The 26,054-nt window shown below is 39.3% G+C and overlaps 1 long non-coding RNA gene across 2 annotated transcripts in view; it reads left to right on the forward strand.

Moving 5' to 3' along the window:
- LOC124237025 (uncharacterized) overlaps positions 1–17,086 on the forward strand; it is a 137,488-nt gene extending 120,402 nt beyond the window's left edge. For both annotated transcript variants that reach the window (XR_006887915.1, XR_006887916.1), the window contains exons 2-5: positions 14,394–14,544; positions 14,787–14,834; positions 15,312–15,503; positions 16,214–17,086. This is a non-coding gene — a long non-coding RNA (uncharacterized LOC124237025). The remainder of the gene's footprint in view (positions 1–14,393; positions 14,545–14,786; positions 14,835–15,311; positions 15,504–16,213) is intronic.
- Positions 17,087–26,054: the final 8,968 nt, after the last annotated feature.

The raw sequence follows: 26,054 nt of genomic DNA on the forward strand, positions 1-26,054 counted from the left end.
ACCACAACCATGGGGATAATCAACATTTAAAAGGCAGCCAAAGAGGCTCCTTGAAGGAAACTTAAAAGAGGCTTCTTGAGAAGAAGAAAAAGTGATGTTACCAAGACAGAAGGAAGCATGGTAGACAAACACTGCCAAGAAGTCTACTAAGATATGAACCGCACAATCTTCCTTAGATTTGTCAGCTCAGATCTTGGCAAGAACAATTTTAATTGTATGAGCAAAACTCACATTATCCTGGGCTGAGGTGTATGGGAGGGAGAGGAAAGGATGAGCATGGATGGCTTTTTCTGGACACTCCCTTGTGAGATTATAGGAAGTGCCGGTGTGTATTGTGAGGATATATATGTTGAGGGCGGAGCACTCCTTGAAGGTTCACAGCTAAATTGTGACTTAAATTAACCTTGGTTAAGGGAGATTATAAAATACTCCTCTTGAGCATTATATCCAGTTTAAGACTTCACAGTTTATGAAGATGAAGTTGGGAACGGTTCTGAGGAGAATCACACAGATGGTTATTTGATCATAAAATAAGACTTTGAAGAGGGTGACTATTTGTACTTTATCTCCCCCAAGAAGACAACATGGAAAAACACTTCGGCTGCAACTTGAGGAATTTAATTTAAAATCAAGATTTCCTGACATTGTGATGGAACGTTCAAACAGGTTACAAAAGGTGGTATGAAATCTCTTCTTAGAGGTCTCAGAAATTTAATATTAATAGTTTTGAAATAAGACATTAAGGAGTAAACACTGATGATTTTGATTAATCCTTTCTGAGAAAGAATAGTTGGCTGATGGCTACAGTAGCTGGGGGACTGTCCGCGTACCTCCCCACAGCTGCATGGTGAGTCTCTTGCCAGCTAAATTGAGCTGATTTGACAAAAAGCTGTTATTTGCAAGCCCCTGAGAGCCCTTTCCACATTTCAAACCCTCAAGCTGCTCACACTATTTCCTGTGGGCTTCAAGTTTAGACCTTAGTAAACTTGAAAAACCCAGCTGGCGTTGGCTAAGTCTAGAATTCCGGAATGTAAGATAATCTGGACAAAAGCAGAAGCAAAGTGGAAATCTCAGAGGACGATATGTCCCTGTGAAGTTTGGAGGACTAGAGCCCTCCTTATTTTTCTGTTGCGTTGAACTGAACGAATGAACATCTCATTGTGGGTGGTTTATGTGGTTCACATACAAGTCATCTTGCAGTATTGTGAGACCCAGGCCACTCCCACCACCAGTTATATTTTTTGTGTGTGTGGGAAAAGGATATAAACCAACCACACTATCTTCATTCAAGCTCCCTTTTATTCTCTTAAAAATTTATCCTTGTGTAGGAAACATTTTGTTACTCCGTTAAAGGAATGATTTCATGAAATATCTTTACAATGACATTTGTCTCAAATTTTAAAGCTTTCGTTGGTATTATAATTATTGGGTCTCTAAAGATCTGTGTGAAAATGTATTGAGATAGATGTTATTAAAGTCAGACAGGAAAAAAGAGAGAATTTTTACTTAGTATCTGCTTTGGTATCATGGTGGTCCCCAAGTTTAAAATTGTCAGAAGCTTAGAAAGGATGTTGATTTTTCTTTTACCTAATATAAATTGTTATTTAACCAGTAATAAACAAGATAAGTAGCTATTTCCATGGCTAGTTATGTTTACATGTTTATCTTTGTATATGTTTTCTATTCCATCTCCCTTCTCAGATTGACTAAATGCTTAAACTAGTTACTTTAGGACCTAAGACAGTGACAATGGCCAGAGTAAAAATATATGTGACTACTGAATAGAATAACTAGCTACTGATCTAGATTCGTTAATTCATGGTATATTCACTTAACTCATTCATTCTCTCATTTATTTATTCATTTGGCGGCTACTGTGTGCCAGGAGTCATGCTTAGCACTGGAGAGGAATAACACTTGTCTCATGCATTCCAGAAGCTTGCAGTATGTGGAAGGAAAACAGGCATATGAAAAAATATGGGTAATTATGTAGCTGGAACTCTTTAGATTGTACGTGACAGAGACCCAACTTAAACTAGTTTAAGAAAAATGGGGAATTTATTGGCCTATAGAATCCAGTGAAGGTCTGAACAAACAAAGCATGAAAAGACAGGGATGCAGCCAAGCCTTGAGGACAACTGGCAACAGTAATTCCCACTAGGACCGAATATCCCTCTTTTACTTCTGTGTTTTTCTTCAGAGTGACACCTTTATTGTCCCTCATTGCAGGCCAGATTTATTCACGGTGGTGGTGAGCTCACTACTGCAACTCTTCACTATCAGGGCTGTGATTTCCACAAAGCAGAGGGATCAATTATCTTTTGAAGCTTCAGTTTAAAAAATTCTTGAGGTATTCTTTGATCATCTTGGCTTAGACCAGGCATCCAATTCTGGATCAGTCAAGAGCGGCCATTGGGAAAGGGTCATGTAAAAATTCGGCTGCTTTTGAAATAGCTACATGGATAGAGATGGGGAGGGCAGTTCTGGAAGAAGAGCTCCAGACTGCCAAACTATATAAACGATGTATACCCTAGTATCATAGGTGCCATGGCAGAAATCTGAACAGATATCGGTGAGGGCATAACATGGGGCTTATTCCTCTTAGGGGAAACAGTCAACTCTAATAGGGAAAAGGTAAGGCTTGAGCTTGGCTTTGAAACATACATAGTTATTCTCAAATTTGATATGTGTATATAAACTTTGTAATGTTGCTGTGTACTGTTCCAGGTGTTAGATATGTGGACGTGATACTAGCGTCTGACTTTTAGAGGAGAGAGGAGGAAGGACTCAAGGAAAGGATGAAAAGCCTGTGAAAGTGGGAAAGGCCAGAGCTAGACCAAGAGGAGTGTTGGAAACAATGGGCCGAAGATAAAGATCTGGTTTTAAATGAGAAACAGAAGCCACTTCCAGGAAGAAGTAGTGCTAGGGACAGAAAGGATGGCTCCACATGTAGGTAGATATTTTGAGCGGTGACAATCAAGTTAGGGGGTATTTCCAAGCATATAAATTAATGTCAGAATACTATTATTTGAATCAATTGAACTCGAGAACTGGAATTGCCAGTCATTATATTAAATGATTGCATGCTTATTAAGCTCTTTGACTTGGCGTTTACAAATATTAGTAACTGTGCAATTAATTTGGCAGCAATCATGAGGATGGGGGCCTTGTCTTTTATGTCTTTCAATGTGGCTGCCTCAGTGTTGAGTGCATAAAGAGATTGACTTATTGATTGATTTCTAGTAATTTGAGAAGTGTACCTCATGGGGTATTGTAGATATGTATAAGATATATCTTCAGTAAGACACATTTAAATTAAGCAATTTCTCTGCCAGAGAACTAAATTTAAGTAATCAGGATTTTCTCTAACTTGTGGACCGATTTCTTACCTTCATAATCAGTGCTGTGAATCAAGACTGATAAATAACATAGTGTGTGATTAGATATTTGTTTTTGGTTTGGGGAAGATTTACTTAAAGTGGAGCAGATTTCAGAACGACAAAACAAGTTCCCCTGGCAAGTTTGGTATTAAGCTTTTGTCTTGTTATACTTGATTATGTACTTTGGCTGCAGAAACCAACCATATGTTCCAGTCCCATTTAGTCTCTGCTCAGAGTGATTCTCCTTATTTGTCCAAAAGTTTCAGAACTAATTTTTTTGCACTTACTCTGAGCATTCAGCCCCTCTGTATTTCAAGGACAACAGGCACCCAGGGATTTGGGGCTGACTCACGACTTTTATAGTGAAGAAGCAGGCCATGCTATTTTAGTCATTTTAATGGTGACGAGTTGAATGCCAGACGTTTCAAAGGATAAAGTATCTTACTCTTATGGAACCACATGCAGTGTAGATTGTTTTCTGACATAGATGATAGAAAAGTCACTTAGACTCCTATATGCCATAGTTTAAGCAAAATGCTTCCTGTTCACTGTCTACACTTCCAAAAATCTCATGTCTTTGATGTAAAAGTCTTTAGCATATTCTATACTTTGCCTAGGAGAAAAATGCTTCTAGAATCTCAAGGTATACACTTATTGAAATGGAAGAACAACCCAGTCTTTCTCGCTTGTTGTGGGGAAACCCAGTTCTTCCCTACTGTGTGTTTCTTCCCCATGTGTCTCCTTTATTGCTCACACAGGACACTTCACTTCTGACACTTCTGGTCACCACATTTGTGGAGGTTTTACTCTGACACCAATGAGCAATTCTCTGTGACACCTGCTGGGTGTCCTACAATTTAACTCAGTTCTGACACTATCTACCTGGAGATAGTGTCAGATCCCACAGAGTAACGGCTCAGACCCACAAGATTGCCACCCCCCCCCACCCCGGCCCCCGCCGGCTTTCAGATGCCAGTTGCAAACCCAGGTTATCACCTGTGCTTCTGACCAACCGGCTGTAGATGGGAGGTCCCAGTGACCCCCTCCTTGAGTTTGATTAATTTGCTAGAATCGCTCACAGAATTCAGGGAAAAACTTACTTACATTTTCCAGTTTATTAAAAGAGATGATAAAGGATACAGATGACCAGCCAGATGAAGAGATAACGTAGGGTGAGGTCTGGAAGGGTACCAAGCACAGAAGCTCTGTCCCTGTGGAGTTGGGGTGCATCCCCCTCCCGGTGTGGATGTGTTCACCAACCTGGAAGCTCTCTGAACCCTGTACTTTTGGGACTTTATGGAGGCTTCAACAGGTAGGCATGAGTGATCATTAACTCCATTTTCAGCCCTTCTCCCTTGTCCCTTCTCAAGAGAATAGGGGGTGGGGCTGAAAATTCCAAGCTTCTAATTCTGGCTTGGTCTTTCTGGTGACCAGCCCTCATCCAGGAGCCATCCAAGAGCCCACCCAGAGTCACCTCATTAGAACAATAGATGCTCCTATAAACCAGGAAAAACAAGGGGTTCAGGAGCTCTGTGTCAGGAACCAGGGGCAGAGACCAAACATAAGAACAAAAGATGCTCCTAGTCTCTTATCACTTAGGAAATTTTAAGGGCTTTAGGAGCTTTGTGCCGGGAACTGGGGGCAGAGACCAACATATTCTATTATCCCACACTTATTTAACACAGCTCATGGATTCAAATGGTTGACATAGACAGTGAGCAATTTTAGGTAAAAAATAATTTTCACAAAAGATAATGACATTATATGTTAAATTTATAAAACTATTTCAGAAAATCATTCAATTTGGATAACAAACTCAAGTCTTTTGCATGAATTCTTTCTGGATTTGTTTAACGGTTTTCTCAATACTCCCTTCAGTTGTGTGAATCACAGGATTCCCAATTATTTGATAAATGTGGGGTATGAAGTTTAATATATTTAGACTTGACAAAGGTCATCCAACAAGTGAGTCACAAGTGAGAAATAGCCAATACAAATATGCTATTTCCCCACATTCTGATTAAGAAAAAAGAAATATGTGCTTAATGTTTTTTTCAATTATTTTAACAGAGTCAAATATAAGAGTTGGATAGATAGTTCCTAGAAATTATCTTGTTCAAGTCTTTAATTATCAGAAGAGAAAGGCAGATCTAGACAGCTGACCTGGTACGTGCCCATTCATTCACCCAGGGAAGTCAGCCAGTCATCTCCCAGACAAGCTCTGGGATAGCCTCCCGCAAGGACTCCTGACCACAACCACCATCATTTGTACATTCGGTGGTGCCACGTGCTAGACACTGTACCAGTGTTTTATTTAATCCTTGCAATAATCCAGTGGGGTACTTAACATTATCATCCCTGTTTAACAGGGAAAAAAAGAGAGGGAGAGAACATTAGAGGGGTGAATTTACTCCCTCAACTAAGTGATGAAAGAGCTTTGAACTCAGTTCTCCTTGACTTCAAAATCCAGACTCTTTTCAACTATTCTACCATTAAATAATGGTGCTATAGTGAACCAGTTGCCAAGTATGGAAGGTTTAAAGCAAGTGTGTGACTAGATCAACGCAGAATTTTTGGTGGAATAAGCTGAGTGTGTCTAATTCTGGAGGGGAGGAGGCTATCTTTGTGTCTGGTGGCGTCCCTTTGAGTGGAGAATGTCGCAGATCTCGTACTTTAGTCAGTGGCCCCTCTACTTTAATTATCCTGATGCCTGTCCTGAGAGTCTTTCTTGTTCTCCTCCCTGCCATCAACCCACATTTAGAGGGGGGATGGAAGAGAGAAACAGGTGAATAAAAATAACAGTCCAGGAAGCTTTGCACTGATTCATTCTACGAATAGTTATGAGTAAATAAATACATGTGCCAGGCACTATTCCTGACCTCACAAAGATTACACTTCTGTGTGTGTGTGTGTGTGTGTGTGTGTGCAGGATGGACATAACCAAGGAACTTTATTTGACCATAAATAACTTTTCCCAGTAGTAGCTCCTCACATGAGTGAACACATTTGGGGAATACTGATTAATATTTAGATTTTTTTTTTAAAAGATTTTTTTTTTCCCTTTTTCTCCCCAAAGCCCCCCAGTACATAGTTGTATATTCTTCGTTGTGGGTTCTTCTAGTTGTGGCATGTGGGACGCTGCCTCAGCGTGGTCTGATGAGCAGTGCCATATCCGCGCCCAGGATTCGAACCAACGAAACACTGGGCCGCCTGCATCGGAGCGCGCGAACTTAACCACTCAGCCACAGGGCCAGCCCCTAATATTTAGATTTTTTAAAAAAAATTTTCAATAAGTTCCTACTAAGTTGGGAGGCTGCGAGTTTGTTCTCAGAAGATATTGGTGCTGATCTCTGATCTCTTAATTGGTCTAAAGCCTTGCAGTACTAAAATGGCTGTTCTCAAAAAAGTGTTTTTAAAGATCTCTAAAGCTCCTTGAACACTTCATTTTTGTACATGTTATAACTGCTGAAAAATCCATCCTGTAGATGGCTAAAAACTCCAGAATATAGACTGGGTGAGAAAAGTGAAATAGGATGTGGTATGAAAGTAAATGGCAAGCGAGGGAGAGGAAAAAACTCCCTAATTTTCTTCTGCTTGGAAATAAGTATGCAGGAAACTCTTATGTCAATGGCAACTTTGGCTTTTTTTTTTTTTTTTAAAGCTATGGAGATATTTAAAAAAACAAAAACAAAAACAAACTGCATCTGGAAACGTTTCGAGCTAAGACACTGTCAAAAATGTGTTGGATGATATATTGGGAGAAGAGTTGGTTTAAAGTAACACTGAAATTCAAAATGAGATAGTTTATGCCTCTGCCATATGTCTGGAGGAAAGAAGTACGATGCTATTAGCAAGGCTGCATTCCACGAAACTCTGAGGGATATAGGTGCCTCTGAGCTTGCTGTTTCACTACGCATGATCTCTCTTAAGCTCACCTTATGGTCCAAGAAGGCTGCTTTAGCTCCAGCCATCATGTCACATTTCAAGTGGCAGGAAGAAGGAGAAGGAAGGAGATCAGCTCACCCTCTTTCTTTAAGGATATTTACCATAAGTTGCACATATCACTTCTGTTTACATCTCTCAGGCCAGAATTTAGACAAATGGCTACACCTAAATGCAAAGAGGCTGGGAAAAAGAGCCTTTATTCCAGGAGGCCAAATGCCCAGCTAGCTCAGGAATTCTATGACTATAGAAAACGAAAGGATGGATAATGAGGGACGACTGTAGCAGTTTCTGCCACAGATGACTCCCGTTCTTCTGTCTGCCCCCGAGTCCTACTTGTCTGTAATTTTAAATGCAGAATGAACATGCCTTTGATGAAACCTATTCTTTTAAATTTGTTTCTGTGATGCAAAAACACCTTTTAATGCCCTGAGACACATTGTGGGCTGAGGTTGGTATTAAAAAAGGGGAATGTCAAGTGGATTTGCAGCTTGCTCTGGGTCCTACTAAAATTTCACAGAAACAGTAGCATCGTCTCTGCATGACCCCTTCCCTTCATGAGGATGCCTTTAACGTGGCAGAACAGTTCAGGTTCCTTCATATACTTGGACTGCTGGTGCGCCATTGCCTGACTCACTTCAAATGGAGAAACAGTTGGGACCTGGGACTGCAGCTCCTGCTGCCTGACCTCTGGAGGATTTTCCTTTCTGGAGTTTTAATAGGTGTCATCAGCCCAGTAGGGGAGACTCTTGGCAAACCCGAGGCTTTCTCCTTCCAGAAGCTCACTGATCCTGCCTCTGTGAAAGGGCCAAATTTGTCAGTGGGAAAAGAATTTTAAGAAGTATCATGAAGTAAACTGTTTTGCTATGCTCTGAATATTGACCCTTAGTAATAAAAGCTTCTTACATTTTCAAACTTGGCATTGAATCATCTCTTTCAATAATTAGCAAGTAAGGAGAAGATGCAGGAATTCACTTAGCTCTTTGAAAAGGAAAACTTTAGTAGACTTTGGTACATCGGGAAAAAGTGAATCAAATAGAGGCTCATTCAACTTCTTATAGTTGAATACTGGGATTATTTTTCCAAAGATCTTGTATGTGAACAAAGGAGGAGTTTCAAAGCCTTGCGTCTGCCCATATAGATGAGGTTTACTTTTAGGCATTTTTTAAGTTAAATATTTATTACTACTAGAGAGTAACTCTGGTCTCCAATTATTTTTTTTTCTCAGTGTCTTCCCTCACCTACTTTAAAAATAATCCAAATGTTCCATTCACTGAGTGTGGGAAGACACAGAGCAGAAGGAGGGAAAGAATGACAGAACCTCAGAGAAAGCCATCGGAAACCTCTGCCAAGAAACGTCTTGAAGAGGTTAATAATGCTCAAATGGTTAATGCTTCTGAGTTACCTTTACCTTGAAGACACCGAGCTACTGCGTGGCGTTTCAATTATCTATCTAAAAGCAGCAATTAGAATTTTAATTGTTTACTCTTATACATAGAAATAATTGGCTGGACCAAGTTAGTTCTCACATCTTGGTCAGTTTTTTGAGTTTTAAAAAGTGTTACTCATGAGGCCACGTGGAGCCTCTGTTCCTTGTCCTTTAAGGCCATGGTTATATCAGTTTCCAAATTCAGAGCTGTGACAACATTCCAGTAGGGTATCCAAAGTTGTTTTTACAGTCTTTGACAGAGAAGAAAAGAAAACATATTGGGAAAAGTATAAGAGGGTTTCTCCTTCTCCTAAACTTCCTCCCACCAGAAAGAAAGAAAATTAAAAACAAAGGAAGCAAAAAATAAATGTGTGTCTGGGAATCCGAGAGATTAATTTCCTCACAATATACCTGTTTCAGTAAATGCTTACAGGAGAAATGTTTGCCTGTTCCTCGAATGTCATAGCTTTCCTTTGGTCTGTCTTGGTGGATCCAATTTCTCAGCAGTACGATGTATTCCTTGTTGTTTCTAGTATTTTCAGTGGACAAGAATCATCTGGTACATAATCCACGGCGGGGCTGGAGGCTGTGCACAGCTGGCCACAGCTGTGCTGGAGTAGCCTGAGAACTGAACTGTTCGTATAAGGTGGTTTAAGAAGGTATTTGCGAGTGGAGCAGATAGTGGGCTCTCCTCCAAAGCTCAGCTGGTGATGGGGTTAACTTTGGGAAGGAGTTAACGTGGTCCTTGGTGGCCACAAAGATGGAGGTGAACAGACAGTGGAGTATTCACTGCCCTCCTGGCCTGTTTCATAGCTGAGTCTCAACCTCTCTGTGGTCAAGGTCAAGTAAGTGTGCCTAATATAGTGAAAGCTGTGCCCTTTCATTCCCACCTTTTAAGGTTTTCACCACAAGTTCCTCTCTGGAGAAATCTTAACAGCGACACCACATTTTCTTTAATATTGGGGTGTGTATTTGAATGGACTCTTTAGATAATTTGTGTGTGATTGGTTCTGAGAAGTATGTGATGTCTTCTGTTTGGGGAGTGCTAGTCCTTGTAGCATGCAAACTCATGCCCAACTATCCCTTTGGGAAGCAGTAGGACAGGAATGATTATGATGAGCAAGACAAAAAGTATGAATTGGCAGGAGGGGCTTATTTGGTTTTAGACAGACTAAGGGAAGGAGTTTGAATTCATAGTAGGGTAGTACTGGATGTCAGAGGTTAGAAGGAGAAAAGGTCAAGTCCAGAGGATAAGCATCAGTAGCTAGAATTTTTCATCACTGAGTTATCAAAATAGGTGGGGTCCAGGCTCTGGAAGATAAGTGGTGCCAGAACGGAGGAGACACTGAGACAAGCTTTTGGCAAAACAGAGGATGTTTTCACTTTTTCCTTTTATGTACTTCTGACTACGTGTGGGTGCTTGTTGCCAAAGGGAGACTTGTGGGCTGTCCCCTCCTGATTTAGCAATGCCAGGGGTAGTCAACCTTCTGGGAAGAACTTACACACATCTATCCGAAGTTGGACATGGCTCTATGGTCATCACTTATTTTGAAAATTTGCTGTCAAGTGAAGTTACTTTAGAACTTTACTTAACATTTTCCCCAAATATAAGCAGGGGCTAATTTGAAATCATTTTCAAAATTCAAAGAAGTAGTTAAATTAAACATTGTTACCCTACTCACTGTTTCTTTTGGGATTGAATAAGAAAGCTTAATAGTAAAAATTCAGGACTAAAATGTTAGAGGACTTTCTATTAAGTTTAGTGTCTTCTGTGGTACTGTAACACAGCATTTTCCTGACAGCTAAATAAGTCATGCAGAATTGGCATGGAAAATAAAATAGTAGCAGGGTATTGTAGTTAAGGAAAAAGCCATGAAGATAAAGGCTGCCTAAAGTTGAAATTTCTTGATGGCATTAATGAAGATAGTGCAGCTTTAACTAAATCTCTTAAACCAAATTGGTAGACCTGGGCTATGTTGTGTGTGTGTGTGTGTGTGTCTGGGGGGATGGGGGCTATTCCTTTCTCTCTCTCTTTCCTACGCTTCTCTCCCTCTCCTTTTCCTTCTTTCTCCGTCTCTCCTTTCTTTATTCATATTTTCAGGGCTGTTGACAAATGAATATGATGAGTATGAGAGGAAGCTTGCCCTGTGGTTCTGGGGGTCCAAGGAAACGATCAGCAATCCAGACCTGACTTTGGCATCTTCCCTGACTAGGTCAAAGCCAACAGACATAAAAGCCAAGGCCACCTCTCCCCTCTCAATGGCTGGAGGAGGGTCCAGGGCCTCAGGTAGCTCAGGCCAAGAATTTCCTCCCAGCATGCCTCGTGCATGTACGTATAGTTAAATTCTATGGGCTGGCTGTACTGCTCACTGGCCCACAGCACTTTTATTGCTTCACCATACTGAACCCTCTGCGTCTGTCCAAAGAAAAATTTAACCTTCCTTTCGAGTTCCTGCCTTAGAAAGTTATGAGAGTTTCATGCATTTTAAAAAATGAGTACTCCTTGAGTGCCTTTGTGTGCACTGTACCAAACTCTGACCTGTGGCAGTAGGAAGAATTTAAAAGACACGACCCTTGCCCAGGAGATGTCCTTACAGTAATATTGAGGCATGCATGGTAGTGTACGAGCTGTGGAGGAAGTAATTATAGCAGAGCCTGAGCTAGGGAAATTATAGAGACAGGTTTCTGTGAAAAGCAAACATTGTACAGACCAAGTGTTCATGGACTACAGTGCCCGATGTTTTCTATGCACCTTTTGTGATGGTATTTAAGCCTTAGAGACCTAGGCATGGGTTGATTATGCGCTTATGGGTTGCTGGTTGCTATACACACTTATTCCTTTCCCACAGTTGTTTTCTCTTAATTTCATGAGGACATCAAAACTAGTGGGAAAAGGCCACTGAGGAAATTCTTGAGGGAAAAAATAAACCACACATAATGTTTGCATTTCTAATGAGAAAGCAAAAGCAAAAAAGGTACTCAATACCCAGAGGATGCTGGCAAAATATTTTACTAGGATGTGGTTTTGACCAGGTTACCGTTTCTGCTAAGACAGACTGTGTTTTATTATAATTTTCTGATCATCTCTTGATTTCCTGTATACACTCTCCATTATGGCCCCTTTTCTGTTCATGGAAAACTTGTGCAGAAATACGTATTATATGCTATTCTGTATTCCCATTAGGCTAGCTGGGAGAGTTTTAGGAGGAACACATGCAATTCTCCCACTAGACCTTGCTATTGAGATCCCAAGAATTCTTTTTCTTTGTCCCCAAATGTGAGTCTGAAGGCTAGAAGCCTGACTATTGACACATTACCAGCTTTCATGGCCTACGTAGTCCCTAGAAATGAAATAAATACGTTTTCCATAGACACATGAATCAAACATGAGACTTGGTTTTACTCCTTATTTGGAGACCACTTGATAATTTTTTCATTCTAGGTGATATGGCTGACTTATATGCATGGCCAGTGCATTCATTTTATATCTCTCATCCTCACTCTTCTACCTCCCAAAGTATGAAATGAACATGACAGAATTATCTGATAGTTGCTGTAGATAACCAGATTCTCTCTACATATCTTTGCAATAGAAAGGCCCATCAAAGAATTATGCCTGGGTATTTCTGTCATTTGGAGCAATTATGTTGAACGCCCCTTAGCTTTGGTTTTGGCTTTGTAACCTAATGCATAGCCAAGGTGTCAATACAGTGCCTAGGCGGAGTCCAGATATCATTCTGCCATAATGACTATAAGATGGTGTGAATGTTGAAACCAGAAAGTTCATTTTTGAAGTCTGAAAGCAGCTGAGAAGAGATGAGGGTAACAGAACAAAGCTTGCTTCCAGCCTCTGCTGTTGCTACTGCCAGGACATTCTTCTCCCATTACTTCACATGGACCAGATAGGAACAAAGATGCTCTGCAGACATCCCCGTGATTCCTGCTAATACAAAGAGCAGGAGATCAGCTCACACACTTAGTGCAACCACATATCACCTGCTAAAAACTTGCTAGTGATGTTCAGCTCTGTAAATTACAGCAGCTTCTCAAATTTTACTGTGTCTGCAAATCCTTGCAGATTTAGTGGGTCTAAGGGGGAGCCCTGATATTGTGCAAATTTAGCAAGCTCCCAGGAGATGCTAATGCTGCTGGTCTGTGGACCACACTTGGGTACCAAGGAACTAGAGCGTGATGCTAAAGTGGCCTAGATGTCAGGTCTAATAACAATACCAACAAGTTAATTTAAGTCTGATTCAAGGAATTGACTGCATTCTGAATCTTGGGTAACCTCTTTTTAAACATTTGTTGTTGGTCAGCAGGAGGATCTAATGTTAACAGAAGAATGACAAGATCAGGGCTAGAGGGTATAAGGACCGGTCTCAGGGTACTGGGATAGACCCCAAACTCCCATTCTCCCCAAATTGCTTAAGCCCTACCACTTAGAGAGTCATTTATATTAACAAATAGTCCCTTCAAAATCTTAGATCTTAGATTAAATTGGCTTCACTAGCTGGCTTGCTCCTAATTGGAAACTGCTGATGGGGGAGATGGGTTATTGAGGGAAGCCTGGGATAAGACTAAGAGTTTAGGGACTTGTATATGAGAAACACTCCTGTGTGTTTCCTTTACTCTCACACTACTGCCACATTTCACTTCACTTCTGACACTGCTTGTCACAGAATGTGTCTTATTCCCCCTCCTTGGGTTTGATAATTTGCTAGAATGGCTCAAAGAACTCAAGGAAACACTTATATTTACCAGTTTATTATACAAGGATAACTGTATCATTCTTTTATCATTAAAATAAACAGATGAACATCCAGATGGAAGAGATGCACAGGACAAGTTCTGAGGGAAGGGACCAAGAATTTCCATGCCCTCACCAAGCACGCCACCCTCCCAGTCCTCCGTGTGTTCAGCGTGGAAGCTTGCTGAACCCCATACTTTGGGGTGTTTTAATAGAGGCTTCATCACATAGGCATGATCAATCATTAACTCAGTCTCTCCTGGAGGAAGAGAAGTGGGTCTCAGAGTTCCAAGCTTCTAATGATCATGGTTTGGCCTTTCTGGTGACCAGCCCCTATCTGAAACTATCCAGGAGCCCACCAAGAGTTGCCTCATTAGAACGAAAGACATTCCTATTATCCAGGAAATTCCAAGGAATTTAGGAGCTCTGTGTCAGGAACCAGGATCAAAGACAAATATCCTAATAAAAAATGCTCCTAGTATTCTTATCACTTAGGAAATTATAAGGATTTTAGGAGCTATACGCCAGGGACTGGGGGAAGAAACCAGTCTATATATATACCCGTTTTTTCCTATTATTTCACAGAACTGGAGTGAATGAGGAAAGGTAATTTTGGAGTATGTGGCATTTCAGAGAATAACTGATCTGTGAGGAGCAATGGAAATTCCAGGAGAGAATAGGAGCATAGGTTGGTTGGCTTGATGGGGATTGGGGCATCCAGGAGGCCTAGTTGGGTTAGTTAGTCCTGGTACAAATGGGTGACATGAATAATGACTAGCTTAAGACACACATTCCTTTGATAATGAACCAACTGTACCATCTTCCTTTATGGGAAACAGCATAATTTTTTAAAAAACAACACTCTGAAGGAAACATTTTCCACCTTTGTTTTCAGGTGCATTCCTCCTGGTTTGGCTACCAAGAAAAGATTTCTCACTGTGTTTTACCTGCTGCAAAATTGGGAATTCCAGAAATCTCACAGTGTCCAGATGAATTTTTCTTTCTGAATCTGGGATGCAGCACCCTTTTTTGAAAGACAAAGAGAGGTAAATTCTCAGATTTGTGTATTTACATTGGTTTTATTTCAATGGTACCAGGATGACTTGAATGCTTGAAAAAGATGTAGCTTTCTAGAAACTTTTGGAAGAAAAACAATTTAAAAAATATTTTGACCTTGTGTTGCTGGGATTTTTCAGTCTCAGTGGATCTGGTATGCTTAATGGACATGGAATTGTTCCAGTTGCACCATAATCTTCCACTTCAAATAAACTGATTTTTTTTTTTACAGTAAATTGTGGGAATGAGAAGCTTGGAAGGGGCAGTGGTGAAATGATAGGTACTATGTGCTTACTTATTTTAACATTATGTTTAATCATTATAATTACATTAGTGCGTAACTTCCCTAGGATCAAAGACTAGGTAATCTAAAGGAATAAGAATTAGGAAATCAGGACCCTGATTACAATTTGAATTTCTACTATTTATTTACATCAGATATATCACAAAACTTTATCTAATGCTTGGTGAACATGATCCATGATCCCTAGTAACTATGTTTTAATAATAATGATTTAATAGTAGCAGTTAGCATTTATTGAAGATAAACTCCACGCCTAACGCTATGTTAGGCATATTAAAATCTTAACTCATTTACAACTTTCCAAATAACTTTTTCCCTATAAAATGATTATAATAATGGCCATTTGTTATGGTTTACATGTATATAGCACTACCTAGTTGTAAGATACCATCTTTATATATTTTCATGAACCTATTCAGTTCCTTATGAAGTAATTTTAATTTCCTGACACAGGATTTTGCTGAGATTTCATTGAATATCTTGACTATGAACCAAAACTTCTTTGCTTGTGGAGTGGAGAGAAAAGTGAAGGTAGCATTTTCTTTCCTATCTCTCAAATTCCAACTGTGAAGAGTGAGACAGAGGCGTCTACGTGGAGCCATTGGGCTGAAGATTTTCATCAACAGCATCAGCCGTATGAACTGGGTATTGAGGTTTCCTTCCACGTTTTCCTGTTTGTATTTTGGCTCTACACTTAAGTTTTTCCCTGTCCATACTGTACTCTGTTCTTTCATTTTGTCTTCTTAACTTTGTTTAAGTCCTGTTGGTTTAGCTCTTCCGGTGGTTGACTCATTCTTGACACTGGTTTTGGCCATCATTTTAAAACTCTCCTAATATTGAAGGCAAATGCAGCTACAACTTAGATGACAAATGGCAGAGTATTTCACATAAGTAGGCCTGGTAGATATCTGTTATTGAGAATTTAATAAAATTACCTGTAATCGTATTGGCAAAGCAGTTTCTTAGGGCCATCTGCTTATTTATGAAAATGATTTTTTAAAATATATTGAACCAAATGGTTTTCAAGTAGGATTTCACCTCTTTTGGCCTATTTTCCTTAACTCTAAGGTATATTTTGTATTATCTGTGTACCCTAACCCCATATCATCCTAGGATAGGATCCCCCAGAGTAGAGATATCTCCTTTACTAAATCACTCTGCCCATTTTTCTGTTTGTTAAAAAAAAAAATCACTGTTTTTATTAGAATGTTAAATGAGTAGTCACTTTATACCTGCCTCTGTAGAAGACATTTAGGTATGGACCTGAATCAAAGAAAAGAATGGTCCTGTGTTCATGGGGATTAATGTCATTAATGATATTTTCTTCTCTTAAACTTTTATTTTCCCCCAAACAGAATATGATGGACACCGTTATGGTGACAATGAAGAGGAAAACAGCAACATGTCAATTCCCCACTCGGGGCAGTCAGAGGTCTCCAGAGAGGGGACAAGGGCAAGGAAGAAAGTGAAGATGCAGTCCGCTCCGACTTATTTAACAGGCCAGCTTGAACAGGGCAGTAGATAAGCGAGTGTCACAATTCCTGGTCCTTGGTTTCTTTAATGCCAACCATTTATTTGAACAGAGGGCAATTTGGGTAGGCAGCTACATGATTTATTGCCATGCTGACCTGATCAGGGACTGCGAGAAGAGCAGTACTTCTGAGGTGTCCCAGAAGTTCTCAGACCTGCATGGATTTTGATGGTTGAATTTACATATTTCTGCATAGCCATAAAACACTCCTTCCTTTGTTCCTACTCAAGATTCCGCCCAGGTCCCTGCCCAGTCCCTCCCTGAGGCAATCTTAGGGAGCTGCCTATCAGAGAACCTCAATGGGATCACGTTATGGGGTCCTTTCATTATCATATAATTATACCCTGGGAGGCCCGGTGGTCCCTTTACGTTTCAGTTCTCTGGTGACATTTCATGTTAAGTTCAACTGTGTGCTTCTCACTGTCCTTGTACTTTTGGTTCTGGTTTTTGACGGAGGCCCCTTTTTCTTAGAATATTTTTTACTTTCATTTTCTTGTTTCTAAAGCAGTATGACACCTACTTTCTATTACTTGTTATTCTCCATCAACGTCACTTAACAAGAAAGCTAAAAATTAATGTATGCTTTATATATTTAGTTTGTGTGTTGACAAATAAAAATGGCAAGCAATAGGATATATTGGAGAATATGAGGAAGCCATTTGGTATAAACCTAATCCCCGCCCTGTCTTTCCAAAAGGGCCTGACCGGCTGTTGAGCACGCATTGTCTATCTGCTTTAGATATTCCCTATGGCAAGAACAAACACCCTTGAGATAAAGGTGCAACTTCCCTCCCACTCCCAAGTTGGCATTCCCTTAAGGATTAAGCATCTTTCCTTAGGCTAGGAACTGATTGCTGCGCTCACCTGTGACCACCCAGCTCGAGACAATAGGCGTGCCTCCTGCTATGCCCGCTGAGATAGCAGACCCACTACCTGCTGTGTCCATCAAGTGCTGTGCCGACAGGGCAATCTTGTGACTATTGTGGGAGGGACATTTCAATCATATGTGAAACGTCCTGGTTGGGGGTATACAACCACTCTGTATACCTCACTTCTTTTGTGCCCTTTCTTCCTTCTGGAAGAAAGGCCCTGGGCCGTGGTCCTCAGATTTCAGCTCAGAATAAACTCACCGAAATTTTCATTTATAGATTGGTTATGGATTATTTTCATTGACAGTGTCTTTTTTCTTTTACACGTGTTTAATGGAGCAGATAGGCGAAGTAAGAATTGGGCTGGAAAATAACCATAGGACGTAGAGAATTTTTAAGGTGAGAAGAGGTTTACAGAAAAGAAAGTTGAAAGAAGAATACCAGAGTGGAGGTGGAGAGAATTGTTACCAGCCAACAAATGTATGTGTGTGTTTCTGACCAAAGCCCTTTTTCCAGAATGTGTAGAGAACTGTGTAAAGAATTATTTAAAAATACAAAAGGACCGTCCAGTAGACAAACATGCAAAAGACTTGAATAGATACTTCTTAAAAGTGAGTATCCAAATGGCTAATAAATCATATGAAAATGTGCCCCACATCATTGCTCATCAGGGAATTTAAATTAAAGCCACAATGCAATAATACTACACCTCGACTAGGAGGATGAAAATTAAAAGACAATATCCAATGTTGGTAACGGTAGAGCAGGTGGAATTCTGGGGTGCTATTAGTGAGAGTGTGAATTGGTATAATCACTTTGAAAAAATATTTGGTAGGCTCTTTAAAAGTTGAATATATGCAAAATTTATGAGCCAGAAATTCCACTTGTAGGTATGTATTCAATGGAAATATGTACTCACTAAAAGACATGTATAAGAGTTCATAACAGCACTATTTATAATAGACCAAAACTGGAAACAACTCAAATATTCATTAAAAAGATTATAAATTATTAGACACTTCACGAGCCAGGTAAATAATCAGCATGGATCCAACAGAAAGATAGCTGGATGACAATTCTTTGTGAACCTGGACATGGTGTTGGTGTTAGAAGCCTGGGGTCCAGCTGAGGGTGTAGTTGGAGCCCTCTGTCTTTGTGAGATGTCTGAACATCCTCTTTCAATCTTTCCTACAGTTTTTCCCTCATGAGGACAAGACCCAGAATTGCAAGCATCTGGTGGCGTTTAAATGAACTATCTGTCCACCATTTATTTCATGGATTTAGAATAAGCAGATGGTCCTTTAAAAAAATTCTACTAAGTGCTATGTAGTACCCTGGAGATCTTGGAATAGTACAAGGGCATTAGTGGAAAAAATTGGTGGTTCGAATAAATTCTGTGGTTTAGTTAATTGTACTGTACCAATGTCCACTTCTTAGTTTTGACAAATGTACCATAATTCTGTCAGTGTTAATATTAGGGACAACTGGGTGAAGCCTATAAAGGAATTCTTTGTATTCTCCTTGCAACTGTTCTGTAAATCTAAAATTATTTCAAAATAAAACAAAATATTAAACAAATCCCAGCCCTAAAGTTGAATGCCTTTTTTTAACCTTCAAAATTAGAAATTTATTATATGTTTTGAACACAACATAACATTTTAACATCCTTGGAATTTTATTTTATTTCACAGTTTTTCTGTTACTCATTAGTAGAGAATATTCACCAATCATACTTATTAAATATAGGATAGCTTACGAGGATATAATGCCAAAATCTTGTAGCAAATACCCATGAAGTTTTTTCCATACCCCTGGATTATATCAGCTAAACATTTGCAACATCTTGACTTTTCTTACTTTAGTTTTCTTTTGTGTCATGTTCCAAGCTTCTCAAAAAACATGTTAAAGAATTGAACACAGATAATAGATAAAAAGTTCAACATATGGGTTTAATGTAGAGGAAATTTTAGACAGTATTAAAAATGTGTAGAAACATGGATTCCAGAGGAAGAATATGAGTAAGTGGGGTGCCTGGTGATTGACAATACTGCTGGGTTTGGATAATGTCCTCCCAGCGTCTGTATTCCTGGTACAAACTGAGAGGAGGAAGTTTTAGAACGCTGTAAATTGGGTTCACAACCTTATTTTGTGCTCCTACAAAAAATTTGTTTTCTGCTTGGCTTAAGATGATAACTGTGGAACTTTAGATTTCAACTGACAGGTGAGTCAGATATTTATTTTGGTGCAGGAGATTTCCACCGTCTTAAAGCACATGCCTGAGGCAGCGTCTGCTCTGCAGCTCTCACTCAAGTCGCAGCCTCTGATGGAAACGCTGAGTGATAGATGCAGAGACTGAGCACTGGTTTTTGTCCATGGGAGAGAAATCTCTTCCCACAATGTGAAGAGTTGTGGCTAGACACAAAAAGATAGGAAAACTCCTAACATCCTCAGGCATAACCAGCCATAACACTGTCAGTATCTAAGATGAGAAGGAGTATTCTATAGTGAGACTGTCCTGGATGCAGCTGTCATTGTGTTAGGAACTCGATCCAATGACAGCTACACGTCTGATCTTTACTGCCACATATTCTATTTCATGACCAACTATAAGCTAGAATGACTGATGAGAAATTATGAGATCTTTAATTAACATTAGTCATTTTTCACTGTGAGCAAAGATTTTTGAGTCAAAAAGAACTGGATTTCTGTCCTCACTCTGCCATTTGCTATCTCTATGACCTTGGGTAAGTTACCTCCCATCTGAGCGCTGGTTTCCTTACTTGTAAATTGTAAATGGTAACACCTATTTCATAGGATTGATGTGCGGGCTAATGAGAGTGAGGCACCAACGCCAGCACATGGCACATAATGAGAACCCATGAGAACCCGTTATGTATTCATTCTCCCTACCTACTTCTCCTAGTTCTCTGTGTATAATATAGCTGAGGAGCATGAATGGCTTCATGTGTACACAAACATACATGTGTGTGTATATAGACAACTTTTCCAGGCTTTGGCCACATATGGAGTTTCCATTCTATTTCTGATTTTCTCTGAGACCATTTTCCCTCTCCTCCTCCTCCTTCCACTTCCTTTCTCCTCCCATTTCCAATACCTCCCTTCTCTCCTCCTTCTTCCTTTCTCTTCCTCTCCCCACTCCTGACTCCTCCCCAATACTTTCTTTCCCTCCTCCTTTCTTCTTTCTCCCATTTCTCTTCCCAGGGTTTTCAGACTTCTTAACAACAGGTACGATGGGGAATGTTCACACACACAGAGGCAACTAGGATTCAAAGTCAATGCTTATTTGAATTGTTGAAAACTCCAGACCTTTCTTTCACTATAAAAGCTGCCTAATGCAACATCAGAAGCAAATTTAGTCCAAAAGCAGCCCAGTGACTGTAAGTAACACAAAAGCAAACAGCACTCTCCTCCCCTCCAACCAAATGGCCGTTCAAAGGAGGATGATGTCATGTCCTTGCTATCTGTGGAAAGACCCAGACCACCCCTTGCATAGCCACAGGCTGGACTATTTTCAGAAATAGTATGGTAGTTGATTACTTTGATCAGATTTTTATTCTTATTTTCTCACATAGCTAAGGGTATCATGATCTCAATTTTAGGGGAATGGGGCAAGTTTTCTGAAGTATTCTTATTCTCTGATGATTCTGAAGGCTTCCATGATCCTTATTTCATTCCTTTAGTTAATTTTTGATTACAAAACAAACACCCCTCCCTCCAACCCTCCAAAACTAAACCATAAAGCAGATTACAGGGTTAGGGGGAGGTCATTAGAGAAGAAAGCCCCATGTATAGAAGGGAGAGGGCTCAGGGAAGGCAGTCTCATTTATGGGGTGACTAGCTGACCTACGTCTCATGCAGCAACAGGTCCCGGACACCCGTAGGACTATGCAAACTTAACTTCTGCTGGGCTTTTAAAATCCCTGATACATTCTGAGCTCACAAAACTCTGATATTTACTTACTAGAAAAATTTGTATTTCAGAAGAGCTCAATTCATTCTCCAATTTCCAAAACTGATTGTAGCGGGAGCTCTGGTTAGAAGTCGTTGCCCCCGTTCTAGATGTCTCTTCGGTCTTCAAGGAATATGGACTGGATGTTTGATATGGGCTGAAATGATGGTGCTGGCCTCTTGATGCATAGGTCAAAATTTTAAAATATTATCAAGTGTTAAATGCACTATTGCTCTTTAAGATCCTTACAGGTAATACAAATAGAGAAATTAAGACCATTCAGATGAACAAAAATATAAAATAATACACTTGTAAAATAATAGACCTTATCGCAGAAAAAAATATAGGTGCTTTTAACAAGTTTGTGAGTGCAGAGGGAGAAAGTATGTGTTTAGTTGAGATAGAGAAAGTAGTAAATGATCAGGGAGGGGGTACTTCCAATGCTAAAAAGCCAAGAAGTAGGTAAACTTCTCTGAGAATGGAGGGCGTGGTGGCAGCGATTGTGACTTGGGAGAAGGCTCAAAGAGATTGGGTACTCTGTTATGACTGAGAGGGCCTGATGATGGGAAGGAAAGGGAGCTACCTTTTGTTTTTCTGACGTCATGTGCCAGGCTTTTTGTGGTGAATGTGGAGATTGGGGGCCCAGATCCTCTTCAAATGAGTGTGTTGCCCAGCTGCTGGGAGAGCTGTCCACTGGCAGCCTTCAGCTGTCAGCCCCTCCAGGGATTTCCTCAGCTGCACAGAGCCACCTTGCCTAAGGTCAGCCCATTCCCAGGGAGGCCCACACCCAATGACTGATCAAAGGGTAGGTATAAAAGTCCAACCGTTTTGGCTTTACCTGGGGAAATCTGATGGCCTGTTTTAGCTCTAAAACTCTCTGAGGAGTCAGCTGAAACTGTTGTCAGGCCTGGGTCAAAGCTCAATGTTCCATCTGCCCAGTCCTGCTTCCTTCCCTACCCTGCCATGGGTGCTGATTCTAAGAGCACTCTCTAATAAACATTCTACATTCCAACTCCTTCTCAGAGTCTGCTTCTTGGAGAACCCACCTGTGACCCCTTTCAGTATATTATCTTATTTCATCTTCATAATGACTCCTGAGGTTGGTGTTATTAGCTCTCTTATACAGATGAGAGGTTAAGATTTAGGTTAAATAACTCACCAGAAGCCACATATGCTGGCATCTGCATTTTGGTCTGTTTAACAACAATATCCACGCTCTTTTCAGTATGTCATGTTGCTTGCTAAAAGAATTAGTAGTAGACACACTGTTTCATGCATGTATGGTTTGCATGTACTGTAAAGATTGGATAATTAATTGTGCACCCTCATTCAGTCAACAACTATTTACAAAATAACTACTCTCCAGTGTACCAGAAATTTTATAGTTACAGAAGGAGGAAACATGAAATGTGAGATACATTTGCTGTCTACACAAAGGCTTTGTAAACACAAGAAAGAATCTTCTTTCTGTTCTAATGCCACCCTACAAGTCTAAGGACAATTTTAACAGTATCTTTGAAGATCAACTTTTATCAGGTATATTTTCTTTTGGAATTGAAGCATTTAATTAGAGATTAAAGAAATGAGAATATGAACGCGAAACAAACAAGAAAAGCGTTGCTTTGAAAGAGTCAATAAAGATAGATACTAAAAAAATGCTGCCAAATTAGTTGTAACCAAGACAACTGTAAAATATTGGAAGATGTTGCAAACATCTAGGAAAGATATGTACTTATGTTGCTTCTCAAATATATTTACATTTTCACTTTAAAGAGCACAAATGGAAATCTTAAATGATACATTTTGTATTTGGTTCATGCTGGACAGAAAAAGGATGGATTCAAACTAAAAAAAAAATCTGGCCCAACATCAAAAGATTGGCAAATGAATATGCATTTATATGTTTTGAGTTAGAACGAAGTATTTAAGGTATGTGTGCATCATTTTTTTGGTGATTCTCTGCTTTAATCAATTTTTTCTGTTGGCTACAATTTCTGTTAAACTGTGGTCCTCTACCATGTTTATTAAGACCATGTATACCTAAAATAGTCTCTCTCTTAAATAACATATTTAATAAAAGTTTACTGTATGAATGAATCACCCAAAAATGTATGAGAGGAAAATTATTTTACGTGATATATCATGTAGATTATATGCAAGTACCACATGTAGATTTCTGTACAATTTCTAGTTTGCTTCCTTGGGGACAATATCCAGAAGAAGAAAGGTCATACCCAATCTTTCTTTTTTAGTGGACTGCTAAATGGATTTTGCTTTTTCACTTTTATTGCATTAATTTTCAGTGAAGCATTTTAAATAGTTATATGATGAGGCAACATATTTGGGAAGACAAATTGATCTAAAATAACAGTAGAAACTTCCTATTTATAGGCTAACGTTGATTAGAACCAGAGCAAAAACAAGTTTTTAATCTCATACAAAACTGCAGCTATTTAACCTTCCTATAAATATGCTGACCCTTAACCTATAGTTAACGGCCACTTTACCTTGTCTCTTTTGTCTTTGACTTTTCTCCCAAATCTCTGAATAGTAACAGCCTTCATTTCCAGTGTGGCCTCATCATACTTTCCCACACATGTAATATCTACTTTTAAAACTGCTCCATTTTTAACATGCAACTACATAGAGGATATGCTCTCTTGGCTTTCCCTAGCTTTGTATTGATTTTCCACACATAGTGGAACTAGAAAGCAAACAAGGAGTCACAGAAACTCTATTTGTTTTGGTGACTAAATGGCTTGGGTTAAGATCACTAGACGGAATTTCTTCCTAGATCTAAATTTTTGGAATTTTATCATATTTGGTGAGAAAAGCAAAAGTAACACTGATAGTAGTTGTTATTTCTATTCTACAAAGGTAGATTTTTAAAATAAAATTTACAATATCAGTGAGTATAAATTTTGACTACTTTGTTTTGTAACATAAGTCAAGATAAAAACGAGTCAAATTTAGCGAGATAAAATCCTTTAGTAATATGTTGTTAATACCCTCACTAACATCAATATTTGGTATGATTATTTATCATTGTAAAGTTAAGTAGAAAACTACCTTCATTTATTCTGAATCTTTTCTTAGGCCAAAGCTTTTCATGGCCTATAGTTTGATCTTAGTTGATGATGGAAGAGCATAAAACTTCAGAATAATTCAATTTCTTTTCAAAGCTTTCCAGCCTAGCTTTTGAATCTTTGTGTGGTCTGACTACAGCCACCACAGAGTGCTAAAAATATGGGATTTTCATGCAATGGCTAAAGCTCCTACATGCCTATTTACATTATAAGAGAGAAGATAATTTCCGTAAAGCAAATCAACATATAGTTTTTGAGTTATTATATTTTTTTAAACTTTTATTTTATTTTTTACATTTATCTTTTTTTGCATCAGGAGTTTATTTGTGTGTATGAAGTAAGATAGGGGTCCAAATTTACTTCTTACAGCAGGATAACCAGTTGAACCAACACCATTTAAAGATTTTATTTTTCCTTCTTCTCTCCAAAGCCCCACGGTACATAGTTGTATATACTTTTAGTTGTGGGCCCTTCTAGTTGTGGCATGTGGGATGCTGCCTCAGCATGGCCTGACAAGCGGTGCCATGTCTGAGCCCAGGATCCGAACCTGTGAAACCCTGGGCTGACAAAACGGAGCATGCAAACTTAACCACTCGGCCACGGGGCCGGCCCCTGAGTTAATATTTTGTGTTAGATGCTATGTCAGATGCTATAAGGTATATGAAGACATGGAGACATATGATCAAGGAGCTAATATTTTAGTTGAAGAGACAGACTATATCAAACTGCTCATGTTTTAAATAAAGAAATATGTACTTTAAAGTCAAATTAGATGTTCTACAAGTACGGAGGGAGGAGGTCCTTCAGAATCCAATGGGTAAGAGAGGTCAGGTTTAGCTGAATCTCAGGGGCCAGGTAAGATCTGAAGGGTGGGGAAAGAGGCGTTGACATTCCAGGATTGTCTAGGGAGTGGATTAGGGGGCTGAGTAGAAAAAGTTGAAAAAGTTAAAGGTAGAAAATGTAGAATCTATTCAGAAAATGATTAATAAATGAGTTTAGTAGAGGTTTTATGGAGGAAAGGAGACAAGATAGTGCACTAAAGGAGATTTTGGTCAGATTAGAGTGTTGAAGTAAAGAATGTCGGGTTATGAATCAAGGAGCTTTGGCTTTAATAGATACACCTGGGTTTTTCAAATCTTGTCCTATGGAACATAAATTTTGAAAGTTTTGAAGAGAGGTAACTTTGTAGGGAAAAGAACAATTCCAAAGGCAATTTCATTTGGCAAATATTGAGTTAAATAAATTAAAGTGTATTCTTTTAGGAATTATTAATCTCTAATATACTAACATGTACCATAAATTTCCAAGAAAGTAGGGGATATAGTGTTTTATAAACCTATGGAAATGAAAAGGAAGTCTCATAGAATAAATATCTTGAAGGATAAATTGATGGAACTTGGTGACTAATTAAATATATGAAGTAAGAAAGAGTGTAAACAAAGATAAACCATATTGAAGCTGAGAGCTTATAAAAGGTCATTTTATAATCATCGCTATCGTTTGTCGAGCTGCTATTACATACCAGGTACTGCAGATGAGGGATTGGGACTCAGAAGTTTAGGTAATTTGTCCAGGGTCAATATGTGGTTGTCACAATAGTGTAATCACAGTATAGGGAAATGATGGATGGAGAGACACCTAGACATAAGTGAAAGGATGTGAACTTCCTTTAATCACAAAGGATGTAGAAGCTTATGGTACCAATTACACAAAGCAGGAGGCCACAAAGTTTACTCCCAG

The sequence above is a fragment of the Equus quagga genome, chromosome 3 (assembly GCF_021613505.1).
Source record: "Equus quagga isolate Etosha38 chromosome 3, UCLA_HA_Equagga_1.0, whole genome shotgun sequence".
NCBI lineage: Eukaryota > Metazoa > Chordata > Mammalia > Perissodactyla > Equidae > Equus > Equus quagga.